We start from the raw sequence: 15,177 nt of genomic DNA, 5'->3' as shown, positions 1-15,177 counted from the left end.
TGTTGACACTGTAGTTGGTTGGGAAGATGTTTATTGGTCTTGATACCTAAGGGCTTGGGTGTGCAGGGATTAGAAAAGAAATGAAATAACTACATATTTCACAACCACTTCGAGTTTATTTTTCTTTTTTTTTTTTCACAGCGATGCAAGTTAATATGCTTTCTACCATACATATGGATTTCAACTCAATCAACAATACTATAACAATTCTAAACTATTTTTACCCACTTTCCACATGTTGCACTGTATTCATTGCCCTGGCACTGTCTTTGTAATAATCAAATTTTCCTTCCTCAACTCTCTAAAATCTATTTATACAGCACACATCCATTGTTAGCTATTACAGCCTCTCACATAAATGTTTTCAATATGCAGTTTATATTTTTTTTAGGAAGTCAAATAAACTTTGACTCACAATATTCAAAGCTGATTTGGAAACATTCTGCAAACCCTTTAGAGCTGTCCCAAACTACATCAAGGGGCAAGCACATTAAACTTTTTGCACAGTATTCAGTGCTATTTTATTCTTAAGTATTGAATATCCCCAAAAAGTTGTCACTACATAGGAGGTCCAAGAAAGTCTTCTCATCTCACCTTTGCATGTTTTTTCCCCTCACAAAATGCATAATAGGATTGACCTGACTGGCAAAAATGTTCTAATTAATGATTAATTTGGAAATGTTCACAAAGCATTAAATACCTGCTAATTATCAAGATGAAAAGGGCCTAATAGCCTCAAATTATCAGCCACGATTTGTCCTTATAAAACTCCTATAATCATAGGCTTTCAACAAGCTTTTCTTTGTTATTGCCAAAAGCTAGAGCACAGAATTATAGAGCAATTCTAACAGGATAAAGAATGTTTTCCTCTATTCAGAGTAGAGCCTATTAAAGATAAAAAAATATGTGTTTTGCTGGCTATGAAACAGCACATATCATACACTCAGCCTAATAATAATTAAAATTTCCTAATTAGAAAATATTCAGACTTAGTTGAAATTTAAAAATGTAGTAGATATATGGAAAAATAAAAGTTACTTGTGTACCAATTGTTTCTGTCCTTATCTTTGGTCTTTTCTAAATGTAATTGGGATGATGGTTATATGTATAGAATTTCTGGAGTTCATAAATAGGCTGGTTACAAATGTTGACTGAAACACCAGTAATTGTGTCACAAGTACCTTCCTGCTGTCTGTAAGCTCTGCTCTCGTTTTCCCATCACATCCCTTTGCCTTCTCTACTCCCCCATCTCCCAGTCACATACTATTTCTATGTTAAGTCCCTACTCCACTAAAAATTTTCTTGATTAGTGTTACGTACCTAGTTGCTAAATTCAGTCAATACTCTGTGGTCCCCTTGTTAGTTCATCTCGGTGCAAGCATTTGATACTGTTGATCTTTGGTCATTGAACTACTTACCTCTTGCATGTTTAGCAGCCATGTTTGGATTTTTCTCACATTCCCAGTCCCTTTATTTCAGTGGTTATGCGAACTTTCCCCCTTCTGTTACCTTCTTATGAGCTATCATCTCCCCAGGATACTTTCTTCGGCCTTTTAGCTCTCTGCATATTATCCCTGAGAAATCCCAATCTACGGGTATAAGTTCAAACGCCAACTGCATGCCAGTAACTTCAAAATCCCTACCTGTCCTTTCCCTACACCCAGAAAACAAAATCCCACTGCTTTTATAATACAGTATAGATAAAAGACTTTATATGATTAACTTAGATTAGAAAATACACATTTAATTATAATTGAGAAATTAGTACTTACATATGAATTTCTAAAGAAATGAAAAAATATATATGAGGAGAGAAAACCACATACGCTGTGATTTAACAATGGATACCTATGAGGTGACACAGCATCTTTATTTCTTTAGGCTTTCAGAAGTTCTAATTCTCCACACTGTATGTTGATATGATAAAGACTTGATTGGTATCAGCTTTGTTTATTGACTAACACGCATTAATATAAAGCATGAAATTCATAAAGCATGAATTTAAGAAATATGATTATTCTTGAGAATCCCCTCTGATCACTATTTTGTTATTTTGACGGCCAAAAAAAGAGATGGCCTGGTATTTTTCATTCCAGGAACTTATTCTGTCTAGGTTTTCTTTTATGTCCGCAGATGTTGTCATTTTAAACCATTCCATCTTTGCTCTAATATTTACATAATGTATCTCTCTACCATTTCGCAGCTATGTGACTTTGATATATTTCTTAGCCTTTTTCTGCCTCAGTTATCTCATTTGTAAAATGGGGATAATAATCACCTGCCCCATGGGGTTGTAGTGAACATTAAATAGATTATTTGCTACATAATTATTTCTAGCATTAGTAGTATGTACCAACTTTTAAGAAGATGTACCAATTCTTCAATTATCACAAATATGTTTGTGTGTGTGTGTGTGTGTATATATATATACACACACACACACACATACATATACATATACACACACTCGCCTCTCCAATCAAATGCTTAGAATTCTTATCTTTTATGTCAGACCTGAACATTACATTTATATAATCCTCATCAACGCAAAGAATAGAAGCAACACCACAAAAGCAAATGAACACAACAGAAAAATAGGTTATGTGAAATGGACTACCAAGAGGAAGAGAACTGAAATACAAAATAAATTATGGGGGCTCCCAGGTGGCTCAGTCAATTAAGCATCCCACTTCAGCTCAGGTCATGATTCAGCCCCACATTGGGCTCTCCGCTGTCAGCCCGGAGCCCGCTTCAGATCCTTTGTGTCCCTCTCTCTCTCTGCCCCTCATCCCGTACATGCACACCTGCTCTCTCAAAATAAACATTATTTAAATGTCTTTTAAAAAACAAAATAAATTATAAGGAAAGATATGAAAAAAGATTCTGGGAAAAGTAAAGAATGTTAAAGATTGGCTAAGAATTTTGAACACATGAATATTTGGAGTCCCTGGAGAAGAAAACCAAAGCTAAGAAAGAAGACAGTACAAAAAATATAATTGAAAAAAATTTTAATCAGCTAATTTGAAATTGAATCTTGACACAGCCGTAGCACACTAAGAACATTAACCTGAATGTACAACACCAAAGTATAAAATTATTGTGTATTTTTAAGAATTTTTTGAGTATCCAGGGAAAAATAAGGAACATCACATATAGGGGAAAGAAAATTAGACTATTATCAGATGCTTTGAGAACAAGTTTTTTTTTTTTTTTGCATTTAAAAAAAGTAGAGTATTTAAATATTGAAAAAAATAATGAGCAAAGAATTTTAGGAAGCAAAGAATTTTAAGCCCTACAAAACTAATCAAGTACAAATGAACAAACTTTTCAACACACAAGGAATCAAGGAATTCTGTTTGCTTAGAAACTTCATCAAGTATGTACCTAAGAATGAGCCTCAGAAAACCAGAATGACTAGAGGGACAACACCGTAAGCAAAGTTGACAAGCACTAATTAATACTTGGACAACGCTTTAAGATTAAATGAGGTTTCAAAGAGGGTATATACAGTATGTAATGAATATATGTTCTGACGATGTCAATATAGTACAACTATTTTTAAACAATGAGAGGAATGGAAAGGGTATATGAAAATATTTCAGGGTGCTCTATAATCATATTGGTGATGATAGTATTATTGGCATTCCAGGACTGTGTATAAAATATGGAATAAAACAACGAAGTAATTATGGGGTATTCTATGTCTTTTCTAATTAATCTCTGTGTCCTTGAGAACCTGGATTCTCAGTATGTTAAAATTAATGTACATGCAGTAGAGACTAGGTTAATAAAAGCTCTATGGTTTGAATTAGAATTGGAAATTTATTATAATATCCAGATTTTATACACACACACCCACACACATATATTTATATATATAAATCCTAACTATGTCCACTGAAATGGGCTGGAAGTGTGACTAAATCAGTAGGCAAGATCATCGCCATCATGCAGATTATGGTCTTAAAATACTATTTAAAAAAAAGAGAAAGAAAGAGGGCTTCTTGGAGAAAGGCTGATTCCAGGGCTAGGGCAGGAGATGTACACGATGAACCTTGATAACCTTTTATTTTCAGATATGAAGGAAGCTATCAAAGATTACTATCATTAGGAATCTGTTGAAGAGCATCTCCATGTCCATTGGTGGAATAAGATTTAATAACGATAATAATGAAAATATATGTTGACCCTGCTCTTAGCACAGAGCCTGCTTGGGATTTTCTCTCTCTGACTCTGTCTGTCTCTCTCTCTCTCCCTCCCTCCCCCACTCAGGTGCACATGCTCTCTCAAAATAAACAAACACGAAAAGAAATTTAAATAAAAGAATAAATGAATTCAGTAAAGCTGCAGGATACAAATTGTTGTGTTCTGTACACTAATAAACTAGCAGAAAACAATTAATAATCCCACTTACAATTACATCAATAAGAATACACCTAGAAAAAAATTTAACCAAGGAGGTGAGAGACCTGTATTCTGAAAGCTAAGACATTGATAAAAGAAATGGAAAATAACACAAATAAGTGGAAACATATAATGCTCATCTATTAGAAGAATTAACAGGGGCGCCTGGGTGGCGCAGTCGGTTAAGCGTCCGACTTCAGCCAGGTCACGATCTCGCGGTCCGTGAGTTCGAGCCCCGCGTCAGGCTCTGGGCTGATGGCTCGGAGCCTGGAGCCTGTTTCCGATTCTGTGTCTCCCTCTCTCTCTGCCCCTCCCCCGTTCATGCTCTGTCTCTCTCTGTCCCAAAAATAAAAAAAAAAAAAATTAAAAACGTTGAAAAAAAAAAATTAAAAAAAAAAAAAAGAATTAACATTGTTAAATGTCTACATTACCCGAAGGAATCTACAGATTCAGTGCAAGAATAGTGACATCACAAAGATGGTGACCAAGACATCACTGAGAGGATCCTAGAACACTGGGGTAAAGGTGATGACACCCTTCCATCATAGAGAAAAGACTGCATTAGAAGGGTAAAAGCAGCAGCTACTGGTTGACTGCATTGCCCCTCCCCCAAGCCAGTGTGGCACCGTTCAGAAGGGTTTCCCAGGAGCCTTCAGTTGCTTCACTGGGAGAAGAGAACCTGGGGTGGGGGGGTACAACCAGTCTCCCCCAGCATTTTCAGTTGCTTTGTGGGGGCGCCTACTCTGATCCTGCTGCACCACAGGGAATCTGCAGGGCTCAACCATTGGGAATCTAACAATGATGGAGAAGGGGGGTGAAGGGCTTACAACAACTAGCATACAGATCTGGGCAGACCAAATTCATACCTGCCATGCCCAAGTAGTAATCTCAGCCAGTGGCTTTGTCCATCTGTACAACCAAGTTGGGGACACATTCGGACCAGGGAACGTGGTGGGATGCAGATCTGCCTGAGATTCTTCAAGGAGGAGTTTTGCCCACCCTAGAGTCCATTTGTCCCACCCAAAAAAAGGAGCTGAATCACAGCCTCATTCAGTGTGGCGAGTATCCTTCAGCCCCATTTGATCATAAGAGCCAGGGACAAGTCCTGGGAGCACTGGAGCTGAGAGGCAGAGCCAATAATTTGCAGAGCAAAGCCAAGTGGCCGTGTTTGCAGCTTTACTGTCTTCAGAGATGCTTCTCCTACAGCCTCCTGGCAGGAAATCTAATTTGTAGCCATGTTCATTATTAAATACGGCTTTATCTTTTCTGACCAGAGAACCTAACCAGAGCCTGTGGAAAGCTGTACAGCCCATTCAGCAGCCCTATGTACTGTGGCACTTACATGGAGAGCGAAGCCTATAGCTTCCCCCATCTGCAAAACTGGTGGCCTCACTCAACCAAGAAAGGCAATGCATATTCTGGTCTAATTTAGATCCCCAAACAATGACTTATCTAGACCCTGAGTCCTGTCCTGCTGCTAGGGCAAGGGAAGCTAATTCATAGCCCCAACTTCTACTGAATATAATACCCAGTCCTGACCATTTAGTAAGCCTGACTAGAGAATCCAGGCAACCATGACACCCAGCCTACAGCCTCCGATCCAGCAGTACTATGTAACAATTCTCACCCAGGGACACACACCCTTATGCCCATATTCAAACAGTGGTTTTGTCCCCACATAATTAATAACAGGCTCCACCTTCCCAAGGGCATTACCAGCAGGCACACCCAGAAATCCAGGCTAAGCTAACCAGTGAAAAATTGCCCCTGCCAAGGCAAACCTGTACAGTCTGGAAGAGTAGTCCCATTACTCAAATGCACATATACCAATGTAAGAAATCAGGGACCATAAAGCCAAATGCAAAAGAATGAAATGGGACTACTATCTTATAATCACTATCTCATACACAAAAATTAACTCAATTAGATTAAAGATTTGAACAGAAGACCTGAAACCATAAAATCTCTAGAAGAAAACATAGGTACACTTTGACATCAGTCTTGGCAATGAATTTTTGGACTGCTACCAAAAGCAAAGGCAACAAAACCAAAAAAAAAAAAAAAAAAAAAAAAAACAAGGAAGACTAAGTCAAAATAAAAACATTTTGCACAACAAAGGAAACCATCAACAAAATGAAAAGGCAACCTACTGAATGGAAGAATATATTTGCAAATCATGTATCTGATAAGGCGTTAATATCCAGAATAAAGAACTCATGCAACTCAATAGCAGAAAACAAACAGTTCAGTTAAAAAATGGACAAAAGATTTCACATTTTCTCCAAAGAAGATACACATTTGGCTAAAAGGTACATGAAAAGGTGCTCAACATTACTAATTAGAGAAATCAAAAATTCAAACCCCAAGGAGAGATCACCTTATACCTGTTAGAATGGCCATTAAGAAAAAAGCAAGAAATAACAAGCATTGATGAGGATGTGGAGAAAAGGGAAGCCATGTGTATTGCTGGTGGGAATGTAAATTAGTGCAGCCATTATGGAGAAAGGTATGGAGGTTCCTCAAAAACTTAAAAAAGAACTACCATAAGATTCAGCAATTCCACTTACGGGTATTTACTAGAAGAAAATAACACTAACTTGAAGAGATTTCTGCCCCCCTGTGCTTACTGTAGCACTAATTAAAATAGCCAAGATATTAAAACAACCCAAGTGTCCATCAATGGATGACCGGGTTACAAAAATGTGGCATGTATACACACACATGAAGAAAATCTTATACAAAAAGCAAATCTTGGCATTTGTGGCAACCTGAATGGACCTTGAGGTTACATGCTAAGTGAAATAAGTCAGAGAAAGCAAATACCATATGATCTCACTTATATATGGAATCTTAAAAAAAATAAATAAACAAATAAAAAAATCTGAACTCTTAGGACACCTGAGTGGCTCAGTCAGTTAAGCATCTGACTCTGAATTTTGGCTCAGGTCATGATCTCACGGGTTATGACATTGAGCCCAGCAGCAAGCTCCTTACTGAGCATGGAGCCTGATTAAGAATCTCCCTCTCCCCTCTGGCCTCCCCTCCCCCTTCTCCAACGTACCCCCCAAAAACTCTGAACTCTTTGATACAGACAACATACTGGTGATTGCCAGAGGCTGAGAGGTAAAATGGATAAAGGGATTCAAAAGGTACAAACTTTCACTCACAAAATAAGTCATGGGTAGGTAATGGACAATATGGTGGCTATAGTTAATAATATTGAGTTACATATTTGAAAGTTACTACTGAAGAGTAGATCTTAAAAAGGAAAAAAGTTTGTAACTGTGTATGGTGATGGATGATAACTAGACTTGTGATCATTTGGCAAGATATACAAATATGGAATCATGCTGTGCACCTGAAACTAATAGGTGTCATTTATACCTCAATAAAAACAGAAGAAACTATTGTTAAAAATCATTTTAAACTAATGTTAAAATTTTCATGGTTTTTTAGTCCTATTCTATATACATCCATTTGTACACTTAAGATCCTACCGAGTAAATAGATTTGCATTCTCCTTTTTATTTTACACTTGGTATTCATTATTATTTAAAACCTGTAAATAGATTCTAAACACCTCCTCTAACAAATGAATAATATTTGATCATATGAAAATACCCCCTTTAAATTCCATTAAGGGTGAGGCATATTATTTACAATTATGAAAAATGTAGACTATATATACGTATTATACATATGACAGAGTCACTCCCATAAAACTGTGCCAATTTGGGGTGCCTGGGTGGCTCAGCCAGTTAAGCTTCCAACTTTGGCTCAAGTCATGATGTCATGGCTTGTGAGTTTGAGCCCCACATCGGGCTCTGTACTGACATCTCAGAGCCTGGAGCCTGCTTTGGATTCTGTGTTTCTGCCTCTCTCTACCTCCCCCACTCCCATCCCCCAACCGCCCTCCCCAGTGCTCTCTCTCTCTCAAAAAATAAACATTAAAAAATAAAAAAAACCTGCCAATTTAACTGAAACAAAAAATTAAAATTTATGCTAATTTGATAGGCAGAAAACTATAGCTTTTTATAATTCAGTTCTACATTTATTTCCTAACTTTATTATATATTTAATGCTGACTAAAATTTATTTTGTGAATTAATTTTAGAAATCTTTTGACCATATTTAAGATGAATTGTTCATCTCTTTGTTGTTCATTTGAATATACAATTGCCATTATATATTACATATATAAATTTTTACACAGATACATGCAGTTTGCTCTTTGATAAGTGTGAGTTTACTTTTAAGGCACTTATTCATTTTCATGTAATCAAGTTCAGGTCTTATATATATAAAATAAAAATCATAAAAATAAAAACCTATCAACTTTGGCATATCCTAATAATTCCAAGCAAGCCACGGGCCATGGGTTCTGCCCACACTCAACAGGGGTGATGACACAAAGGCACAAATAACAGGCAGGGGTCACTGGGCAAGAGGCACCTAGTGTCTGGCCAACAGATTTACAATGGAAGAGATACTGCAGATCTGAGAACTTTCCACTGAGGTCCTTTTATGTCCTGTCCTCCACAATTGTTCCCCCTCACCTTCCTTGCATGACCTTAGCCCTCGAATATTCCTCCTCAACTCTTTTAAATAAAATCCAAATCACAAAAACAATGCCAGCTAATTTTACAAGGACAACTTCTCTTAAGATAACTTTCCTGAAAGTGAAATGAAATTCAGGTGAACACCTCCTTGCAACAACTTATTATAAAATTCTGCCCTCTTCCCCTATGTTAGAATGCTCCTTTAAAATTTCTCAAGCACAACATTGTCCAAAAAGGCTTATACTAATTGTAATCAGGTGGATTTTTTCCATAATCCATTGGTGAGTTAAGATATTTTTTTCCTTTGTTTTTTTTCCCCACTTAGAAAAATGTCAGCAAAATCTGCCTAACTTCTTGATACAGCTTAGAACATTTATTTTAGTTCGGTTTCTAAAAATGAAATAATCTAAGACTGTATTTTTCCAATCAGTTTGACTTCAGATACTTCTCATAAAATTTGACAGGATATTCATGATATTTTTTGAGACACAGCACACATGCATGTGCTCGTGTGAGCAGGAGAGGGACAGAGGAAGAGAGAGAGTCTTAAGCAGGGTCCATGCTGTCAGCAGAGCTGGGAGCAGGACTCGATCTCACTACCCTGGTATCATGACCTGAACTGAAATTAAGAGTCAGACACTTGACTGACTGAACCACCCAGACACCCAGATATTCATTATTCTCTAAGTGAAAGTATATGTATTTATGCTCTCCATTCAGTATAAAGACACTATTAAATTCCTAAACTGGGGTTTTCTTCCAGAAATTTGTTATCAATTTCTACTTTTATACCATAATGGTCAAAAATAAAGCTCAAGAATTATAGATATTATGTCTTGTGTTTACTGTGAAGAAAGGTATAGTCAATTTTTGTATATGTTTTAGAAGAGACATTTTTTGATGATAATTTGATTCAAAATTAAATATGATTCAACTCAACCTTGATAATTAAAGAATTTGGACACTCTCTGGCTTTTCTTTGAATGGTAGTGGTGTTCAAAATATACAATGTTCAGGGCACCTGGGTGGCTCAGTCAGATAAGTGCCGAACTCTGGATTTCAGCTCAGGTCATGATCTCATGGTTCATGAGATGGACCCTATGTCGGGGGCTCCCTCCTTGCTGACGGCACATAGCCTGCTTCAGATTCTGTCTCTCTGCCCTTCCCCTACTTGTGTGGGTCTGCATGCTCGCTCTCAAAACAAATAAACTTAAAAAAAAAGTCTACAATGTTCCATGTATTGTCCTTACAATCATAGGAGAAAATTATTTTTAGAACTGTATTTTGTTCCTTTGTGCAAATATAAATTTATCTTTTATTGCCTTTTACTTGCTTAATTTTCCTGTTAACTTGCCACTTTTTAGAGCTGTTTTTACTAAAATAGAAATTACACGCTTGTTTGGATGGATGTTTATTCTTTTATTTATATTTCTTTCATATTCATGTTTTCTCTAAGTTGGTATAGTAGAAATCAGACATCTGTGCTATATATTCTACCTTCTCAGAAGTTCTAAAGACTGTTTTAGGTCTGTGATCGTTTGAAAGGAATGCCTAGTGCATTTATCTCTACTTGTAGTCACATTTGTGTGTATTATGCTTCTTCTCTGTGTGGATACCGAAACCATTTCTGCCTTCTCATTAAAGAAAAGGAACCTGACATTTTCCTTCCTTTACCTTTTCTTTTTCTACCACCAAATATTTTTAAAATGTACTCTAAATATGTAGTCCCCTCTTATTAACCAATGAGATGGACTTTTTAAAAATATTCTAAGTTTCATGAAAACTTTGGCATTTGCCTTTTATGATACGCTATTAAAAGAGGTATTTAGTTACTTCAGCTTTCAGCTCAGACATAAAAAGGGCTTGGAAGTTTTCATTCTTGTTCTTTTTTTTTTTTTTTTTTTTTTTTTTGTAACAAGAAAGAAGCTTTACTGAAAAATCCATGATTTTTCTTGGACCCATCAGAAAATTAAGGTTGCAGAGCGAACCATCACACTGCAATCAGGAGAGACAGGTGGATACAGAGAACAGCTTACCTGGAGAAAATGACTTTGTCCCTATAAACTTGTAAGATTCTTGAATGGTAGCTTTCATGAGTTGTGGGAGGCTGACTGTAGAGTAGCATAAATAAGAAAGTCCTCCGGGCCACAGTCTTAGCAGCCATCCACTTTTGTGGGGTTTACATCTAGGAAATCCACCAGCTTCTCACAGTGAAGAGCCAGGAAAAAAATCTTTAGGTTTCTGACAGGAGAGAAAAAAAATAATTTGGAGGCACCTGGGTGGCTCAGCCGGTTAAGCTTCCAACTTGGGCTCAGGGCATGATCTCCCTGTTTGTGAGATCGATCCCCACGTCAGAGCCTCTGCTGTCAGCACAGAGCCTGCTTCAGATCCGATCCTCTGTCCCCCTCTTCTTCCCCCTCCCCCCCCCTCAAAAAATAATTTGAACTCCTTTCAGAAAATTTTCCATAACGAAGACCAACACTCAAAGGGAGACTGTGAGCCTTATTTGACCTGTTGGAAGGGCAGTTCCCTGGATGTTCTGTCTTATCTTGGGGATTTAGGGGAGACTTATAAATAGTAGTGAAGTTCAAAAAAAACAGGTATGGGGCCCCCTAAAAGCCTCACATTTAATCATAGGATTAGAAAATAATTTCTATCCCCCACACCCTACCACCACATCACCACCGAATCAATAAAATAACGAACGGGTTACAGCTAAAAGAACGGCCAGATACAGACTCTATTTAAGAAAATCCTAGGAAAAACAAAAACAACAGAACAAACAGAAGCACCTGAGACGATATTGTAGCCTCTGACACCTCTAGCTTTATCAGCCATTAAACACACACCAACTCTTTGCCAGATTAACGGAAATTTCACCCTAAAAATCTATTTATCTCAGCAACTATTATCTGGTACATCATGTCTGTACTTTTAAAATCAATAAAATAGTTGTAGTCTGACATATAAAGAGCTTAGAAGTCACCACTACCAACCTCAGAAGAAAAAGCGTCGAACAAACTAAAAAGCAAACCTCTCTTCTTAGATCCATGGGAGAATTCAGGCCAAAGGGCAAATCACTGGCTGAAATACCGGAGAGGTAAATACAATCACAACTTCCTGGGAGCAGAAATCACAGCTGGAGTACATCAGGAACACTTAAGTCATCATCAACTCATTGCTGAAGACTGAGTGTGAATTAGTTGGAGAGATAACTCCTGGGGAGTCAGCCTAAGGAGTGCAACCCCGCATTTATGAGTTTTACCCCCAGGTTTACGAGTTTTAACTCCACGTGCCTCCCCACGTTCCCACCGTGAAGAAGGGAGAAAAATCCCCTACAGGGGAGGGTAAAATAACCATTTCACATACACTCTGAGGGTTCTGTTCTCGATAATGAAGTCCTGACTTCAAGGGGAATTATTCTACAGAGCCTAACCAATGTGAGTTTTGCCAGAGCCTAATGTATTTAGGGGAAGGAAAATAACCAAATCCAGCCCCCTGCAGCTTTCCCGTCTCACCTTTGGGGGGGAAAAATGAGAAGTGCTTGAGAAGGTCACAGCTTTATTAGCCCACTAAAGACTGAGACATCATGTAGGAACGTGGAATGTTCCCCATCCCATAACCCATGCCACCCACCATGTCTAGAAGGTGCCTGTAGAGGGGATTAAAGTTGAGAGCAAATGCAAAGCTCAGACTCTGTTTAAATAGTGTCGAGGGAAGTCCAAAAGCGACTGCAGAGACAAAAACAAGAACGTGAGAGATTTTAGGCTCTGATGGCTACAGTGACAGCAGATGATAAATACTGCGTAACCCCTAGCCAGATAAATGTAAACCCTCACACTAAATTCCTCATTCACTTCTTTCACTTGTCAATATGCATTTAAATTTCATCTATGTATTTTCATGGCTTAGTAGCCTATTTCTCTCTTATTGCTGAAGAATATCCCATTGTATAGGTGTATTATGGTTTATCTACTCACATATTGAAATATATTCTGGTTGCTTCCAGGTTTCGATGATTATGAATAAAACTATTAAAAACATACATGTTCAGTTTTTGTGTAGACATAAGTTTTAAAATCAGTTAGGTAATTCTCTTGGAGTACACTTGATGCATTTTATGGTAAGAGTATGTTTAGTTTTATGAGAAATTGCCAAGCTGTCTTACAAAATAGCTATAAAATTATGCATTCCCACCAGCGATAAAAAAGGATTCCTGTTCCTCCACATTCTTGCCTGCATTTGTTGCTGTCAGTTTTGTTTGATTATAGACATTCTAATAGGTGTGTAGTAATATCTCATTGTTGCTTAGATCTGCAAATCCCTAATGACATAAGATGTTGAGCCTATTTTCATATGGTTATTTGCCATCTGTATATCTTCTTAGGCAAGATTTTGTTCATATCTTTTGACATTTTTTCATTAGGTTGTCTATTCATTTTTTAATTAGCTTGTCTATCTTCTTACGTTGAATTTTAGGAGTTCTTTGTATACATATCAAATGTGCATTTTGCAACTATCTTTCCCAGAGTGGCTTGTCTTTTTATTCTCTAACAGTGTCTTTTGAGGAACAGAAGTTTCAAATCTTAATAAAAATCTTTTTTTTTTTTTCAAAAGATTCAATGCCAAATGTGAGATCACCTAGATTTCCTCCCATCATTTTTCCTAGATGTTTTGTAGTTTTGCCTTTAAGATATAGGTTTATGATCCATTCTGAGTTCATCATCTACCTAAGGTTCAATTTCTACTATATACGTTTATATACATGGACATCCATTTGTTGGGGAGACGGTCCTTTTACAATTAAATTGCCTTTGCTCCTCTGTTAAAAATCTATATATGGTTGACCCCTGAACAACACTGGTGTAGACTGCATGGGCCTACTTATATATGGATTTTTTACAGTACAGTACTATAAATGTATTTTATCTTCTTTATGATTTTCTTAATAATATTCTTTTCTCTAGCTTACTTTACTGTAAGAACACAGTATGTAATACAGGTAATATACAAAATATGTATTATCAACTGTTTATGTTATCAGTAAGGCTGTTAGTGAAGTTTTGGAGGAGTCAAGTTATACACAGATTTCCAACTGAATGGAGGATCGACATCGCAAACCCCATGTTGTTCAAGGCTCAACTATATGTGGACCATGTATATGTGGCTCTATTTCTGGGCTGTCTACTCTGTTCCATTGATTCACTTGTCTATTCTTTTACCAATACTGTGTTATCTTGATTATGATAGCCCTATAGTAAATCTTGAAATTGGGTATGTATGGCCTCCAATTTGGTTCTTTTTCTTAAGTACCATGTTGTTGTGGTTTTTTGTTTTTTGTTTTTTGGGTTTTTTTTTTTGTCTTTTTCTATGTCTTGCAATTTTTTCTCAATAGCCTACTATTTTGTACTGGGTGGAAAGAATCAGTATAAATAGGTCTTTAGTACTGTGGTGATGAGATGAGGGAGGGGAGGGATCTTACTCTTTTAAGGAGCTTGTAACTCTCACATGTGGACTTCACAAGTGTTTCTTTACTCTTTTTCTCTCTTGTTAGGTGAGATGAGATGGCTACAGGGGCTAGAGTTGGGTATTTCTTTTCCTCCAAGTCAGTTAGGCTCAGATAATACCCCAAGAGCTAGACTTTGGTTAACTAGTTTCCCCTGGGGGCAGATCTCGTAAAGAAGGACAGAATGCTTTGGCATATCTCAAAATAGTTTCTTCTCCCCTTGCCAAAAGCACAAAGAGATTTTTCTGATATATAACCTAGTGAGGCTCTTAGAAATAAATCTTATAATTACGGTGGGAAGGAGTATGACTTGGTACCTTGGAGTTTCATTCTCAGAGCTGTCCATATTGAGCCTTCAGCAATTCATGGCACTGGTTCCCATAGTATTTTCCACTCATGAGTCTCTGCTCTGTACTCAGTGCTCATGACTCTGTATTCACCTATCAGAGTTGCAAGCTGTGATTTACCCCGTGTTTTCCCCTCTCCTAAGAATTCTAGAAGAGTTGTTGATCTGTCCGTCCATTCAGCTGTTTAATTGCTGGAACAGTGTGGCAACTTCCAAGTTCCTTATGTGCAGAACTGGAAATCAGAAGTCTTATATTAGATTTTTAAGCAAATTTAACTGATGGCTGAAGGTTTTTATATTCAACTTTATATACCAAGATAGAAAGTTTTCTTTTAAAATTATTATCAAATTCTGTCCAAGGA

The sequence above is a fragment of the Panthera onca genome, chromosome F2 (assembly GCF_046562875.1).
Source record: "Panthera onca isolate mPanOnc1 chromosome F2, mPanOnc1 haplotype 2, whole genome shotgun sequence".
Classification (NCBI taxonomy): domain Eukaryota; kingdom Metazoa; phylum Chordata; class Mammalia; order Carnivora; family Felidae; genus Panthera; species Panthera onca.
The sequence above is the reverse complement of the archived record's forward strand: the minus strand, read 5'-3'. Positions refer to the sequence as shown.